At 48.6% G+C, this 17,386-nt stretch overlaps 1 protein-coding gene across 2 annotated transcripts in view; it reads left to right on the top strand.

The window, feature by feature from the left end:
• The window catches only part of IRF6 (interferon regulatory factor 6), a 482,736-nt gene that overhangs the window by 113,348 nt on the left and 352,002 nt on the right, over positions 1 to 17,386 (top strand). The gene's annotated exons all lie outside the window — the stretch shown is intronic.

A 17,386-nucleotide genomic window follows, 5' to 3' on the forward strand; every position in this document is an offset into this window, starting at 1 on the left:
GTGTCGTACCTTCATAACGTTCTATCATTTACACTGCTTCACGTTACCCGTCCTCAGAAGTCGAGGTCCTTCTCCATGCGTTAGTTCCAGAGCCAGTCGCATACTTGGAGGCAGAGTATCGTGTCTTAGGTTCGATCCTCCCTCTGGAGCTGAGCAACCATCTTCTAATAACCTTAAAAAGAGAACAAAGCAGGGTGCACAAAAAACTCTCCCGCTGACCCCACATTTTTCAAAAAAAAAGCATGCAATACCCATTTCATAGTTCGGAAAACCTTTATTTGCACAATCGTTCAGCATGTAGATATGACAGTGCAATCGTATTTGGCCGGGCACGGCAATGGCTAAAGTGCGTACAGTAGGGGGGTTATTTTGCAGTATTGGAATATTAAAAATATTAAAAAGGCTTATTCATTCATTTGCAGGGAACTAAAATGTCTATCGATAGTTGAGGGATCAAGGGGCATTCATTTCATAGTTGGCAGTACAGTTGGACTAGTTGCAATCAAATTTCCTATATGTATACCGTGGGTGTGTGTCGTAAGCGAGGTTATGTATCGGCTACAATAAACATCATAATAAATTGTACATTTGAAAAAAACATTTTTTTCACGGGACCCTTTTACATGTTCGTCGAGTGAACCCTCCCTCTTTTTCGTCAAGTGTACAAAGGATCATATACATATTTCAGAACATCGAGTCTTTTTAGCTAAAAAAACACCACGAGGCGTTCGCAAGTTCTCATTGATTCCGGCGCCATTTTGGGTGGGGCCGGGTTAGTCCGGAAGTAGCATCAGAGACAAAATGTTTCCCATAACCGACGGTTGGACCAGAGTCCTCTTCGGCAGTTCAAACACTCGTGCTAACAGAAGGGGTGGCTATGTCGTGGTTATTTTCGTTAGCGACCAAGGCAGTCGTTCCTCACCGGGAGCCGGCAGGGGCCGAGGGCTCCTGGGACTTTTGTAGAATCTTCAAGGCTGTGGGGATGCTGTCGGAGGTGGGGGCTCGTGCCCCGGTGGACAAGCGCCCGAGTTATATTGCTGGTCAAAGTTACTCTAGCGGCCTAGACCCGCCTTCCAGGGGGCCCAGACGCCATTTTGAGGCCTGCAGCAGCCGCCCTTCGTCGAGTCTGCAAGAGTGGAGGAGACCTTTTGGAGTGAAAGAAAAGGAACTCTGTGTCGTAGGAGCAGGACATTCGGCTAGGGTGCAGCTGTGGCGCCCCCACCTTGGGGGGGGGGGCGAGGGAGACTCGTTCGCGCCGTCTCCCTCTCCCGGTGTACCCCACGCTGCTTTCTTTCATGGGCATGCATAATGGCCACTCCACATCCCGTGTTCCTCAAGTCCCCTGTCCAGTGCTGCGGAAGTATGGCCACCTGCGGTGCATGTTCGGTGCTGTGCGAGTATTGGCGCAGCCGTTGCATGTTCGGTGCTGCGCAAGTATCGGCACCGTTGCATGTTCGGTGCTGCGCAAGTATCGGCACCGTTGCATGTTCGGTGCTGCGCAAGTATCGGCGCCGCCCGGCTGGAGGGTTTCGGTGCCGGGACGAGGGCTGGGAAGCCTCCTACCCGTGGAGGTGGGAGAGGCTCGTCCGCGTCGCCTCTCCCTCCCAGCCCAACCTGGACAAATTTCTGCAGAGGTATTTGTGATGGCCGGACTGGGGCTGGGAAGCCTCCTATCCGTGGAGGTGGGAGAGGCTCGTCCGCGTCGCCTCTCCCTCCCAGCCCGACCTGGACTAATTTTCGCGGAGGTATGTACAAGACATCCCCCCCTCCAGAGTTGTCGCAGCCATTATTCAAGAAAGAAGTGGCGCCTGGCGTGTTGCTGCTGCCATTACGAAGGAGAAAAGGAAAAAAATGTCCCGTCCGTCTCTGGGCCGGGCTTCCGGTGGATGTCGGCCGGACGCCCCTTGCTCTGGCCCCATGAACGGGTTCCTTGGCTCATCGGCTGCAGCCGGATCCAGTTGGCCCCAGTCCCCGGCCATTGGTGGCCGGACCGGGGGAGCATGTGGCGGGACTATCTGCAACTATCACGTGCCACCGCGGCCGGACTGGGAGAGAGAGGGAGGAGGGTCGAGGACATAGACATTCCCCCCCTTACAACTCTCCAGTGTGGTCAAGGCGATCCCCTGGCTGGGTCCCGCTGGCCCCTGTCTCTCCTCCGGCTCCACCCTATGTTACGATTTCCTGGCCGACTGTTGGCAGCAGGACCCGCCTTATATGGGTTGCTGCCGGCTGGGCGTAGCCGCAACCCTGCCCCACCTTGGAAGTTTCCAGAGTGGGGGGGATGTTCTGCTGACTTTCATTTTCTACAGTTTACCGTTCTTGTTTCTAACGTTTCCTGTTGTTAGGGCATTAATAGGTGTTATTATTACGTATTGTTATTGTTTCTTGCTCGTTATGTTAAATAAAAGTTCATGTTCATCAGTGGCCTACTGATTTCGTTTTCCCATTCCTTTCTTTCCAGGTTGTTTCATGCTAAAGCTTCTGATAACAGAAGTTAAGTAACACGGAAACACAGGCAGAGGGATGACGTAGATTCATGCATCACGTACACACAAACTCAGACGGGGAGACAGTACAAGTATTATATACAAAGACCCAAGACAAACATAAAACAGTTATTGGCCATAATTATCTTTTTCTGTATGCTGCGCATACTTATTGTTCTGAGTTCTTTTTACCTGTTTCTTGTCTTTTTATTCGTTGGCTGCCTTTTTCTGGTGGCTTTGATTGTACGCACTTACGCCTTTGGCAACTGGTCATGAACTAACCTAGTCGGGCTCGAGTCACTTTAGCAAGTACGTTTCCAGGCTGAGACAAACCGTTGGTGTCAATTGGAGAGCAATGGGGCAGCTTTTAGTTATATGTCTATAAGGATGCGGAAAAGGAGGTAGGAGGTTTTCAAATATTGGCAATATCCTTAGTCCTCTCGGCGGAGGATACTTGTGTAACCCTTACCTCGAAATACCCTAAACTTTTCCCTACTTGGCTAAACGTAAGAATGCTTGATCACGTGTGTACATTATTCTTTTTGCTTTATTCGGGGTTTGTCGTGGTTAATTTAGAGCTAGACTGGGTTTCCCGTCTTAGCGTTGTTTGATCTATGAGGACTCGAACATGTCGCTGAAATCCGCCTGGCGAAATCTGTGCCATCGGGCATAGTCGAACGTGGTGGTTCTATCTGGCCTGTCCATGTCGGTCTGATTCATCTTTGTCTCGCGCCTTTTCCCTTTCTGCCGGCCTGTTATTCCTGTCGGCCCTCTGCTCCTACTCTCGTTCAGTAGAGTCGGACATTGGGCTTTCCAGTGCCCGGCATATTTACAAAAAGCACATTGGTTTTGCCCTAAGTCTGGTCGCCCTGTGCGCAGTGTCGGGGGATTACTTTCGGGTCGTTGTGTCCTGGGGTTGTCCTGTCGATATATTCCTTTACCTACTCTGTCCTCGTCTCTTTTCTTTCGTTGCATTGCTTCTTTGCGCCACATACCGAGACTGTCGAGCATAATAGGCGTTGTCTTATTATTACGAAGGGCTATTTCTAACGTTTCTATTTTATCAAGATCGAAGGATCCTATCAGTGGCCACTGTTTCTCTTGATTTTCTTTGGTATACCTGTGCCACAGTTTACTATAGGCTATGGTAACTAATCCATAGTTTATGAACATGTCTTTATTAGGGGTGCCTTCCAGCGGAGCTAGATGATCCACCTCTAATAAACGGTCCGGGCTGAACCAACTATCGACCAGTGGGGAGAAGACAGACATGACGGCTCGCGAAGAGGACAAAAAGTCAGCACTGCCTATCTTATCACTGTGTGCAAAGACTAGACAGAATATTTCTATTCTACGTTGTTTGCAGGCAGTGAATACCTCATGAACCAATATCAAAACAATAAATAAACGACCAGTGGGAAGAATAAGTAGATCCACAAAGGTCTGCGTCCTCTACCCTTTCACTATCTGCAAAGGGGAACCTGTTCTTTCCTGTTTGTAGACAGAGAATCTCCAGAAAACAATCCGCGAACAGTAGCTCGGGGTCAAAAAAACAGTTAATCAGTGTGGGAGAGGGAATCTCCCGAAAACAATTCGTGAATAAATAATCAATCAGTGGGGGAGAAAGATAGGCACGCTGGCTGCGTTACTTATCCTTCACTGTTTGCAAAGAGAAAGAACCTACTGTTTCTCCGTTTGCTGACAGTGAATCTCCAAATAGGTCAACAAAGAGTAATACTAGTATTTTCTGAACAATTAAACAACTATTTCGCAGTTCGTCGTGTCTACACGACCTTACCCGGACCGTATGGACAGTTTCTTATCTTCCGAATCCAGCGCCCGATCGTCCTCCTTTCCTCGTATTCCTCGCGGCACTCCTAATGGTTCCCAGTCAGGACCGTAGATCACTCGAGAGAGGTCTGTTCGGAGCCAGTGAAGTTCGGATGATCGGCTGCCAGACGAGGGTCTATTGGGCAAGAGCTCTCCCGATCGTTGCAGTCGTTCACTCTGTCGTCAGGACCTCTCCCACTGGATCCACGAGTCACTGATGGGCCCCACGCTTGGGACGCCAATTGTTAAAACTAAGGTCAATGGACAATCAATATTTGCCCGGCGGTATCGCCTCTTTAACCCACAAAATATTAACCAATGAAGAGGCAGGCGCTGGAGACTGGAAGGCAGGAAACCAGGTTTATTCTCTCCGGAGGAGAACACATCAGTTCAGACAGCCAGTATCGTCACGAGGTGCTCTAACCGCCTCTCTGAGGCCTGGCCTCTTATACACAGTTAAATTAATTTTATTGCAGGTAACAGTCTTGTAATGCTTTGAAGTATGAAAGGACATCCTCTGAATCTCCCCTACAGGCCCGTTCCCACACACATTTACAGTTGAAGTCCCCACCCCGGTCACAACAGGTGATGATTATCGCGCAGCTGGACATTCCGCCGATTCACGGAATGTGGGGGTTTGATCGGATCTCATAGGGTGGGGGCTTTGATCAACTCGGGGGTCCTTTGATGAGGGAAGCTTTCTACTGTACGGGGAGGGGCAATAAACAGTATCGGCAGAGCTAGGTGTCGGCCTGGGAAAGAGGAAGACAAACGGGCACACAGGAAAAGGGGGCGGGGGGTTGGTATCAAAGGGCCTGGGACCATGAAAAGGAATGAAGGGAGGTGTCGCGCTGGGAACAGGATGGGGTTCTGAGGCAGAGCTGCGTTGAAGGGGGGTTTATGACCCAAGGCATGCGAGTGTGGGGGTTGTCAGCGTGCGGGCTTTGCGAGGGCGAAGGGCTATGCTGGGGGCCAGTGGCGTGCAGAGGGTGGTTCTGATCGAGGCACCTAAAATGGCGGGTGCACACGACAAAAAGTGTGGCATCCGGGGAAAAAGGCAAGATGGCGCAGATAATGTTTACCAAACAGTACTAATTTTCCACAAGCGGTGCGTCTATTTTCTCAGTTCTTCAGGTTTCTTCCAGCTCCCAACAGCTAAAACAATCTCCAGAGGCCCAAAACTGGAATAGGCATGTCCTGGCAGGTCAGAACTCTGAGCAGCAGAGTTCTGGGGATGAAGTCTTTGTGTCGCTGAGACTTCAGAAAATGAGGCCAGCACACACAGGCCCTTGAGATTCATCTTCAAGCAGGTTCACAGCAAAGATCCAGTCTTTGTGCTTTCCTTGGCAGAAACAGCAACTGCGGGCCAACCCCACACAGCAAAGGGGCAGTACTCCTCCGCACAGCTCTTCAGCTCTTCTCCTATACAATTGGTCGTCTTGAGTCCAGAAGTAATCTAAAGTTCTGGTGTTTAAGGTCTACTACGTAAACCCCATTTTGTCTTTGTTCTGTTTGTTCTGTTTGTGCAAGGGTCTCTGAGCCCATTCTAAACCAGTTCTGTCCAGAGATGGTGGAGACAGCATTGTGCAAGGGAGGGAGGCCCTATTCAGGTGCAAGGTAAACTTCTCCCACTACTCTAAATGCAGCCAAGCCCCATTCAGCTCGGCTCAAAGTCATACAGGAAGGGCCAGGCACACCTTAACCCGAGTGACTGTCTACAGTAAATGCACAACCCCAGCCCCTGTCACTCCAAAACCAGACCGTCAATCCACAAACAGACAGAGGCACATAGAATGGTTAAACAAGAAAATGCAGACTTGCTAAAAGTGACATTTTCCAACACACAATTTCAAAACTATAATTACTAAAAGATGTGTTAATAAATTCTGAGTTCACATAGCCTACACTTTATATCTCTATCTTGTCCCAGTGGGAAATTATTCTTGTAAGATGTTACAAAGTATTTCCCATTCTATCCTGTCGGACAGATAGTCTTTCAATAGTGAAAAAAATGTAATTGGAAGTATTTCACTATCAGGACATGCCACACACGCAAGTACATGTCCTACCTTTTACATACACTGCACCCTAACCAAGGGGTACCTGGGGTCAACCATAGGGGGTGCCTTACATGAAGAAAAAAAAAGGGCAGGTTAGGGCCTGGCAAGTGGGTGCACTTGCAAGATCGACTTGGCAGTTCAAAACTGTGCACAGACACTGCAGTGGCAGGTTTGAGATACCTTTTCAGGGCTACTCATGTGGGTGGCACAATAAGTGCTGCAGGCCCACTAGTAGCATTTGATTTACAGGCCCTGGCACACTCAGTGCACTTTACTAGGGGCTTACCAGTAAATCCTTTATGCCAATCATGGATAACCAATCATGATAAAAATTTACACAGAGAGCAGACACGCTTTAGCACGGATTAGTATTTTTTTTTTAATTCTTTTTATTAATGCACACAAAATAAATCATAAACACATACAATAAAAACACTGGATTGCATCATAGCAAGCATTGCAAAACAGGTGCGTCCTCCTAATCAGAGAAATACAACAACAATATCAGCGTTTGGGTTCAGGGATCCTCCGACAATACAAGGTCGTCTGGTGCGGCAGGAGGAGCGCAAATATCACCCCTATACGCATTCCAGGGCCCCCAAATTTTACCCCATTTCTTGGGTCTCCCCCCTAGCCACATACACCGCCCGCTCTCAAAACATACACCAGTCCAGATCTTCCATCCATTTTCCAATAGTAGGTGGCTGAGTCGCCCCATATAGTTGGGCAATATTACGCTTGGTGATACCACATGCCAACGTGGCCCACACCTTACCATGGGTCGTGAGGTCAGTCGGATCCCAGACATTCAACAAACAACGCCGCACCTCCAACTCAAAGCTCACTCCCCACACCTCACGTACCTTAACATGAACCGCGGACCAATATCCCTGAATGAGAGCACAGTCCCATAACATATGAAAAAACGTTCCAGCCATGCCACATCCCCTCCTGCACACATCACTCACAGCCAAACCCATTCGCACTAATCGCGGGCCGGTGACTTAGCTGCGATGGAGGATCTTTAATTGAACCAGCCGGAGCCTCATTTGGATTGCAACGACCCTTGGAGAGGCCACAGCCTCTCTCCAGTCTTCATCATCAAGGATCAATCCATCAGCCTGTCCATTGGCCTCTAAGAACCACTAGGGGATCCTCCGTATGATAAACTAGCTTTTTATAAATCAAGGAGATCATCTTAGTTGGGAGATGACCGTCCAACACTCGATCTTCCAATGGGGACGCCTCCGGGAGCGTCCCCTCCCGAGGAACGGCGCCAACAAGGCATGCCTAATCTGGCAGTGGCAGTTGATACCGTTCCTGCAAAGTTTCAAACGGGAGGACTCCATCGTTACCCGTTACCCCAGAGATCTCCTACTCGGGAAATCCCTTTGAGGTCCCACTTGTCAAAACCTTTAGACTTCCAAAGACTTCCCAAACGTTCAGTGTTCCAGAGAGGCGTAGCCAGAGTAATCCTCCCCCTCCCATTTAAGGGAGCGGGTAGACTCATGCCAAACCTGGACAGCGACCGCCGTTGGCCCCACCAGGGGAAAACGCCCACGTCTGGCACACAGTGCCCTGGAAAACTCCCCCCAGGCACCTGACCGCGATTCATAGCATAGTCGGGATCTAGTGGTGAGCCATAGATGGCCTGATTCACCGCCGCCAGTTGCGACGCCCAATAATACTTATGTTTGTTAGGCAGGCCAATCCCCCCGTCATACCATGGCAACGTCAATTTTGTAAAGGCGATTCGGGGCCTGCCTTCCCACAGAAGCTGTCTCTGGAGAGACTCGACCTCCTTGAAATACGACGGGGGAACCGGGTCCATTGAGTTTTGAAGTGCGTATAAGAAACGAGGAAGGGCCATCATCTTGAACAGAACAGCACGACCAAGAAGAGAGAGCGGAAGCGATTTTCATCGGACCACATCTCGCCTAAGCCGAACCAGGGGCGGCAACAAATTATTGGAGTACCTACTTCGAGGGTCTGAGGAAATATAAATGCCAAGGTATTTGAATCCCTCCATTTCCACTTTAACCGGACAACCTGCAGGAACCTCCGGGGGATTGCCACTCGACAAAAAGGACCGACTTTGCCCAATTGATGGCGAAGCTGGAATATCCTCTAAACACCTCCAGAACATCTAAAAATGCTGCGATCAAAGCTCGGGGATAGGACAAATACAACAAGATGTCCTCAGCATACAGCGATATCTTATCCTCCCACTCGGACGTCCATCTAATCCCCCGGATCGATCTGTCCCAACGGACCCAAGTCGCAAGCGGCTCGAGTGCCAAAGCAAATAACAGCGGGGAGAGAGGAAATCCCTGTCTGGTGCCCCTCCCCAATGCAAAGTCAGCCGATCTATGGTTATTGACAACTACTCGGGCCAGTGGTTCGGAGTATAGGAGGCGGATCCAAGAAACAAACTCCGGTCCAACGCCCATCTTGGCCAGGGCAGCAAAAAGATAAGGCCATTCCACTCTGTCAAACGCCATGGTGGCATCCAAGGATAACAAAATCGTCAGCTCATGTATGTGTGATGCCCCTCCCAGAACACCATGAAGCCTGCGTAAATCAAGAGCCGTGTTCCGGCGGGGCATAAAACCCGACTGATCCGGGTGAACCAGTGTCGTAATGACCTTAACCAGTCGGGTCACCAGTAGTTTCGATAACACTTTTGGCTCGGCATTCAACAAAGAGATCGGCCGGTACGAGGAACACTCCATCTTCGACTTGCCTTCCTTGTGCAGGACTATAATATTTGCTTCACGCTGATCGTACGGAAGCTGACCCCTCTCCCTACTTTCTGTAAACCTATCTCTAACGAAGGGAGCCAATTTATTAGCGTTAACTTTATAGAGCTCGACGGAGAGCCCATTAGGGCCAGAAGCCTTGCCAGAATGAACCCCTCTAATCGCCTGCACACTTCGTCATTAGTAAATGGGGAGTCCAGGAAATTCCTGTCATCAGATAGGGTGGGCTTTGGAATGTCACGAATCAAGTACGAATTTTCGGACTCTGAATATGTACATTCGGCCACGTACACCGTCTTATAGTAGCCAGCAAATGTGTCGACACTCTCCTGCGGATTTGTTATTTTATCTGAACCAACGGGTTGCAGCACCTGCACCAACCTCAACGCCAATTCCCTCTTTTCCAACCAGGCAATCAGCTTCCCAGCCTTATCACCGTGTTCGTATACCCTACTCTGGGTATCCGCCAGTTGTGACTTCGCGTCATCTCGGACCAGGCTCCGATACACATACCGATGGAGGCGCAGGCGATGCAGTCCCTCCGGGGAGGAGACCTGCGACACCTCTTTCCAGCGCAAGCAGCTCCGATTCCACCCTGTCCATCTCAGCTCGCCCCTCCCTCTTCTTACGGGAAATAAACTATAACAGTTCCCCACGAAGGACAGTTTTATACACTTCCCATAGGGAACATTTGGAATCAACCGAGTCGATTATGTCCTGAAAGTATCTATCAGCCACACGTGCGATCACTTTCCTAACCGCTGGGTCTCGGAACCGCCAAGCGTTAATAGGTGCGACCCTGGCCACATCACACCTGCCACGGTCTAAACTAATCCAGATAGGTGAGTGGTCCGAAACCCTCCTAGCCAAGTGCCGCACCTCTTGGAGCCACGCAGGCTGTACCGCGGGTATCAGTACATAGTCTGTCCTAGAAAGGGATTTGTGTGCAGCCGAAACATGAGTGTAATGAGTGTCACCGGGGTTCCGAAGTCTCCAGCCATCAACCAGACCCACAGTCTCCACAAACTCAGCCAACCACCTCCGGGACGGCAACAACTCCAGAGCCGTGCACCTGTCAACCTTCCCATCCATAACTGCATTAAAATCCCCACCAACAATCAACAACCTGACAGGCAACGTCAAAAAAAAATCTTGCTCAAATCCTAAAATGTATCGGACTGAAGGGCTGGAGGAACATAAACAGACAAAAAAGTTACAGTTCTCCCCTCCCACAGCCCCGAAATACCAGCATATCTAACCTTATTGTCGGTCCACGTAGCCTGTATGGCCAGCGGGAAGGAGTTCTTAATCAAGATCCCAACCCCTCTCGATCTTGTCGTAAAACCAGCATGCACAACCAATTTATAGCCCCCTCTATGAAGTGCCATGTACCGCTTTCCCATAAGGTGAGTCTCCTGCAGTAACACTACATCTGGGGAGTGTCTCCGAATCAGCTGGCCAACCTTACCCCTCTTGATCTTCTCACCCAGTCCATTCACATTCCAACTCAAGGCGGAAATCCCGACCCCCCCTCTAACGGAAGACATCACCATTCCGAGAGAGAACAGGATAGACTGATGGCGCCCACTGTAAAATAATACGACATACAATAATACAAAAACAAACCCCACACCCCCCTTCCAACCCCCCTCCCTGCACCCCTGCATACGACTAATACTCATCCCCAACTAGCAGTGTGCCTGTCGCCTCCAACCAATCTACGAAAATCTAAAAGTAAAACACAGAGGAGGGCCTGCCACACGACCCGACCACCGGAGGTGGATATACTCTTTGGGGATATACCTGCATGCAAAATACTCAACAACATCAAGAACACAGTTCCACAGGAAATCCTATCGCCAGCCACCCACTGAAACGTGCCCAAAAGCAACGATCAATAGCCCCCTGGCGAACCCACACTAAACCAAATCATTGCACCTCAGCCTCCCCCTGTTCACGGAGCTCCTGGTCCGGACGCTGAACACTATCCAACCAGTCCGCCACCACATCAGGATTGTCAAAGAACCAGGCCTACCCGTCAAGTTAAACTCGAAGCCGGGCGGGAAACATCATGGCGTATCTCATAGCTCTGTCCCTCAGTTTCTTTTTGATCGAGACGAACCTCTGCCGTTGTTTCTGCACCTGAATAAATTGGGTTCGTAAGGAGCACTCCACTGTAATCAAATGTTTGTTCAATAATCTATTGGTGCCGCGATTATGAAGGGTTGTCAGTCCTTAGATCAATGATTATTTATGATGGGTATTGGTGCCCACCTAATCGCGCACTGTTCACCTGGTGCTCCGCACCTTTAGTATTTAAAATATATATCAACCCTTTAAATGAACTCTTAAACTTCGTTATCACATTTGCATTTAATCATATTATATCTTCAAATCATTTCATCTTGTTATTCAAAATGTTCATAACAATATACATTTATGTGCTTTATATCACAATGAATTATTTGCTTTTAGTACATTTTAGTACATTTCAACATTATACAATTTTCATGTGAAGCCCAATGCATTTCGGCACCGTTTAGTGCCTTCATCAGGGGCAATTCTGCAAAAATAAGAAAAGAAACATCATGTAAGTGTGTTGTGCTTTGTCCTGCATGGGGGTTCTAGAGAAAATAATTATCAGTGTGCCTACCTGTTGACACCTATTGTATGATGGTGTGTCGTTGTAAATATCCTCCCTGCTCACGAGTTTACTGTTTAAATGAAAATGAATCCTCTATTATAACGGGCTGTTTAAACATGTATGATCCATATTATTGGATCATAATCAAATGACGTACCTCGTGATCTGTGTGACGATAATCTGAAACAACAAACGTGCGCTTTTTTGATTACGTGTGTCTTTCACAACAATCACAACTGAAGTGCTCTGAAGTATGTGCACGCCATACCTTAGCTTCACTGTAATTCTTGCTCTGAAAAATAAGTATGCCGCGAGGTTACTATCAAGTGTATAAATCTTTACACTTGCCAAAGATAGTTTAAGTTACGCCCGTACCTGCTCTTTCTTTGTTTGCTCCTTCGACCAGATAACCGCAGCCCTGTGCTCGCTACTGTGTTTGCTACGTTAGAAGTTCGAGAATTACATATGCTCCGCATCCTCCCAGTGCTTCCGTGGTTATGGGAATAAAAAACGGACTGGTCTTAAACTGAAACACTAAGACTGGAGTTAACTCGGCGCCATCTTAGTGTGGTGAAGATTGCTTATACATTATTGCTTTAGGTTGTGATGCCTGCTGCTCGGGTAGCGAATGTACTTGAGTTTTCTAGAAATCTAAGCGAACCTTGTCAAAAACTACCATCATAATGTTCCACGTGCTATGCAAAATAACTACACTAATATAAACCGTATCTCTGTGATACCTGAAAATCTGTCGCATGAAGCAATAGTTCAATTTCCGGACTGACATTTTTCGCAATGCTGAATTTGCGTGCATTATAATAAGTGGACATGTTGTATATGTGTTTAATGATGTGTAAGTGTATTCAAGTGAGACTTATTAATTTTGACCTCCTGGAAATACATGCTACAAAACAACTACAACTTTTAGTGCATCCAAATATCGATTGCATTTCAAAATTAAATGAGCATTATTAAATTAGTTGCCCACATTACAATACGATGTCATGATCTTAAGCATTCACTACATATGCACTTCAAAGTATCAATAGCATTAATAGCAGAATACATTGTCTAAACAACTACTACTTTTTGTACATCCAAATGTCGATTGCATTTCAAAATTAAATGAACATTATTAGTTTGGTTGCCCACATTGCTATACAATGTCATGATGTTAAGCATTTACTACATATGAACTGCAAAGTGTCAATAGCATCAATAGCATATCTGGTAAGTTAAATTATCTCATTAGTGCTTTGCTAATAAATTGTGCTTCCAAAAACTGATTTCAACAATTACCCAAATTATATTATCCATTCTTATAGGTAGCAAGCTAAATCGTATTTATCATTGAGACCTGTGGGTACCATTGTATTGAGATATTTGATCCAAAACAGTTCTCGCTGCATCAATTTCCGATGATTGTCTATTCCCAGTTTGATTTGTACCTGTTCAATGACTAAAAATCTCAGTTGGGAAATGCTGTGTCTTTCTTGTTTCCAATGTTGCACCAATGGTGATGTCAAATTCTCATTACGGATCCGGCTTTTATGTTCAGTAATTCGTATTTTTATTTTTCGTTCGGTTTTACCGATATACATTTTGCCACAAGGGCATTTAATCCCATAAACAACATTCTGCGTGTTGCAATCACTAGTGTGTCTTAGCTGTATTGGTTTGCCTGTGCTCGGATGAGGGCATGTGTTTCCTGTTATTACATTATTGCAATTTATGCAATTGAGACATCGGATTGTTCCCTTATTCGTTGATGTTTGTACTTGTTGTGATCTATGTTTCAGTCTCTCTCTGAGATTTGACCCTCTAGTATATGCATGTAAGGGAAGTTCTTTGAATAATCCATTAAAATCTCGTTCCGTAGATAGTAATTCCCATCTTTTGTTGATAATGTTTTTAATTTTGTACGATTGAGTTGTGTATTTGGTCACAAATACCATTCTATCTTGTGCGATTTTTTTCTTTGGTTTTAGTAATTGCATTCTGCCCATTTGCTTCACTTTATCCAATTGCTCCTGTAGTATCTCTGGCGGGTATCCTCTGTCCCCATATTTCTGTGCTTGCTTTACCAACGTGTTTTCACACACTTGTGTATTTGAGCATATACGTTTAATCCGTATGAATTGTGACAACGGTAGATTTTTAATTAAACTCCTGGGATGAAAACTCTTGTAGTTGAGAGCATTATTACGATCAGTGGGTTTTGTGTATAGTTCTGTCTCAAATCCACTGTCTGATTTTGTTACTCTAACGTCCAAAAAGTCAATTTGTTGTCTGTCGATCTTATATGTGAATTGAATTCTAGCATCAACTTGGTTCAATGTTCCAATCAGTGTTTCTAGTGTATCTTGAGTGTCGTCCCAAATTAAAAAGATGTCATCGATGAAACGACAATACATTTTCACATGTGACCATTCTCTCAGACTCATCAAATTTTGTGCTTCAAATTGAGCCATAAATATATTGGCATAGGCAGGAGCCCCTGCAAAGCCCATAGATGTTCCATTAAGTTGTGCATAGTATTTGTTTCTGCACCGCCTGGGTTAAGTCAGGAAAGAAGAGAAGCGTCGCATTCTCGAATTCCAGGGGATCCGCCGCACGAGCCGCCTACAGGATAACATCTCGGTCCCGAAAATTGAGGACACGAGCAATGATCAGTCTAGGATTCGCCCCAACACGGAGGCCTGCCGCCCGGCACCCTATGAGCTCGCTCCACTGTAAAGAAATTACTGAGGCCCTTTGGCTTGAGGTGATTAAGGATAAGGTTCTCCACAAAAAGATCCGTAGTCTGTCCCTCCGCCTTCTCCGGGTCCCCCAGGATACAAACATTGTTGCGTCGGGCCCGTCCTTCGTACTCATCCAGCCGCCGATCCGTGCTCTCCCTCAAGAAACTGAGGTCACGCACCTCCTGTTGCAGCTGATTCACGTCCTCGATCAGGCTGGTAGTCTTGAGCTCAAGCGATTTCACTTTCTCGTTTGCCTTCGAAAGGTCCGCCCTTATCAGCCCCATTTCAATCGATACTGTGTCAAGCTTGGTATCCAGGGCCTCCATCTGCTGGGCGAGAGACGTTCTGACCCCAGTGATAGCCTCCATCAGGTCTTTTAAGGTTGGCTCGGATTGCTCACCGGAACCGCCCCCCGGGACCTTCTTAGACTCCTGAGGCGACCCCCTGGGCAAAGTATACCTGTTCAGTTTGTTGTACTGCACCTGCCTGGTACCCCTGGCATTCTTGGGAATCCGCTTCTCCGGGTCCGTCCTCGTCGCCATCTTGCATGGTCCGGGCAATGGCCACCACGATCCGGAACCAATCGCAGGGAGCAGCAGGTCGATATATGCGGAGACCTTCACCACCACGCAGTGCAGACGCAGCCCAACGGTCGGTCCCAGTCGCTCCACAGCCAGACCACCGGGGCAGCAATCCCTACAGGGCCCCACCACCGTCCACAGCTCGGGTCTCCGGGCGAAATACAGGGAAAGGCCTCTGCCCGGATGTGGCCCGAGGATCCCCACTCGCTGCGACGCCTGGGCCCAATATCGTCGCAGTTCAGTAAATGTCCTGCGCCTCCAGTCCAGCAATTAGACACCAGTCCGGGGCCACGACCAATCCCCCGTCTGCCGGAGGCCAGAAGGAAACCGGCCCCCCAGGGGGACAGGCTGCCCAAGAGGAGAAGCTGCGTGCCCTCGGGGTCTCACCCCGTGTTCCAGGGCCCAGCACGATATTCTGGGGCCCCCAGGGGACGAAGCTTGCCAAATCAGTAGACGCCGCACTCCGAGCGTCGCGCTGCAACCCAGCAGCGACTGGCCGTCCTCAGCCCCGCCAAAGCGATAAAGAGAGCGGGTCACCGCTTTATGGGCTACGGAGTGGGCCGCTCAAGCCGGGTCACCACCAGGCGCCGTGCCTCAGTCTCAGCGGTGCAAATGTGGGCCAGCCACCACCTGCAAGCCGGTCCCCGGGGCTGAAAGCAAAGGGACCGGGAATATTCCGGGGAAATTATGGCACCCTCCGAGGTCCGGGGGGGGGGCCCAGGGCATCCGACTGCACAACGGGGGTCAAAGCGCCCGCGACCCCTGCAGTCTCCGGTAAGGCCGACCGACCGGAACCAGACCGGTGGTCGATGTTGTTGACTTTGAGGCCGCAGACTTGCGAGTGATGCAGCACGGTCTCCGGGGCTGCAAAAATGTCCCAAAGCGTCTCTACAGGCTCCGCTTCAAATCCCCCACCCGAGGAACGGGTCGGGGGTCAGGATAAATTCAGGATGGCGAGTCGGGTGAGTGAGGTCGGCCGGAACCGAACTTCAAGCGGCCATCACGGTCGCTGGCTCCGCCCCTCCTTGATTTAGTCGTTTTAAAGTGCCCAGAGTCCTACAGCCAACTACAACCGGTCAGGAAAAATAGGAGGAAGAAGCAAAAGGTTTGGGGATAACCCTGCAAAATGGGCCAAATCCAACACCTACCTTAACCCTAGGACACTATATTGCCCCTGCTACATGGGTATAGTTCTTTAAATGCAAAGCTGCTCTGCTTGGTCTCCAGCAACTAAATGATTGACATGTTATTGGATTGGCATGTTCCTGAAATGCATTCTAGCACAGAGAAAGAGTATGATGGTTTAACAAGCTATCATGCTGATTGTAAAGCAATTATGATATATACTTGTTTGCACTAGCTTATTTGCACTTGCTCCTACCTACCTGCACGCTTTGCACACTTCCCCTCCTCAGCCGATTTGGGCGCTGACGTGGGAAGCTAAGCAACCTGTACTCTCCAGAGCCGCCATTTTGGGGGAAGTCTCGGAGTGAAGGTCTAGTTGTTGGCCTCTCCCGCCCTCACAAGGATAAGACGCGCTGGGGCTCACGCGCGCAGATTGTACAGATAGCAGTTCCTGAGGCGGAAGCCGGGATCACAGCCAAGCGTATCGTTTTAATTGTGTTTTTAAACTTGTTTGCACTAGCTTATTTGCACTTGCTCCTACCTACCTGCACGCTTTGCACACTTCTCCTCCTCAGCCAATTTTGGCGCTGACGCGGGAAGCTAAGAAACCTGTGCTCTCCAGAGCTGCCATTTTGGGGGAAGTCTCTGGGTGAAGGTCTAGTTGTTGGTCTCTCTCGCCCTCATGAGGATAAAATGGCCATACCTGCCCGGTCGCGCAGCGGACGCGCGCCAAAGGCAAGCCCGTCTGCGCCCGTCCGCGGCCAGCAAGCGGCCGGGGCCGGAAACGCTGCCCGAACCAACATCACTCATAGGATTACATACATCCAGACTGAGATGTGTGCACTTAGACCTGCATGGTGTCCCCACACCGTGCTCCACACATCTGAAATCCGGAGCATGGGCCTCTCATGTAAGTGTTGTGGTTTTTCCTTGAATAAAAACATTACTCTGGACAGATATCCATTTTCACACATCCCTCCATCCTCCCTTAGCCCCGGGGTGACAATTTCCCTTAAAGCCGGTCTTATAAACTGCAGATCATTGATAAAACACTCATTAGATATTCTTCAGTCCCTCAAGGATAATGATTGGGACCTCCTTTTCTTGACAGAAACCTGGCTAAATGAGGAGACTAACCCCACACTGACTTTGGCCATTCC

This window comes from Lissotriton helveticus, chromosome 5_1, assembly GCF_964261635.1.
Source record: "Lissotriton helveticus chromosome 5_1, aLisHel1.1, whole genome shotgun sequence".
NCBI classification, from domain to species: Eukaryota; Metazoa; Chordata; class Amphibia; order Caudata; family Salamandridae; genus Lissotriton; species Lissotriton helveticus.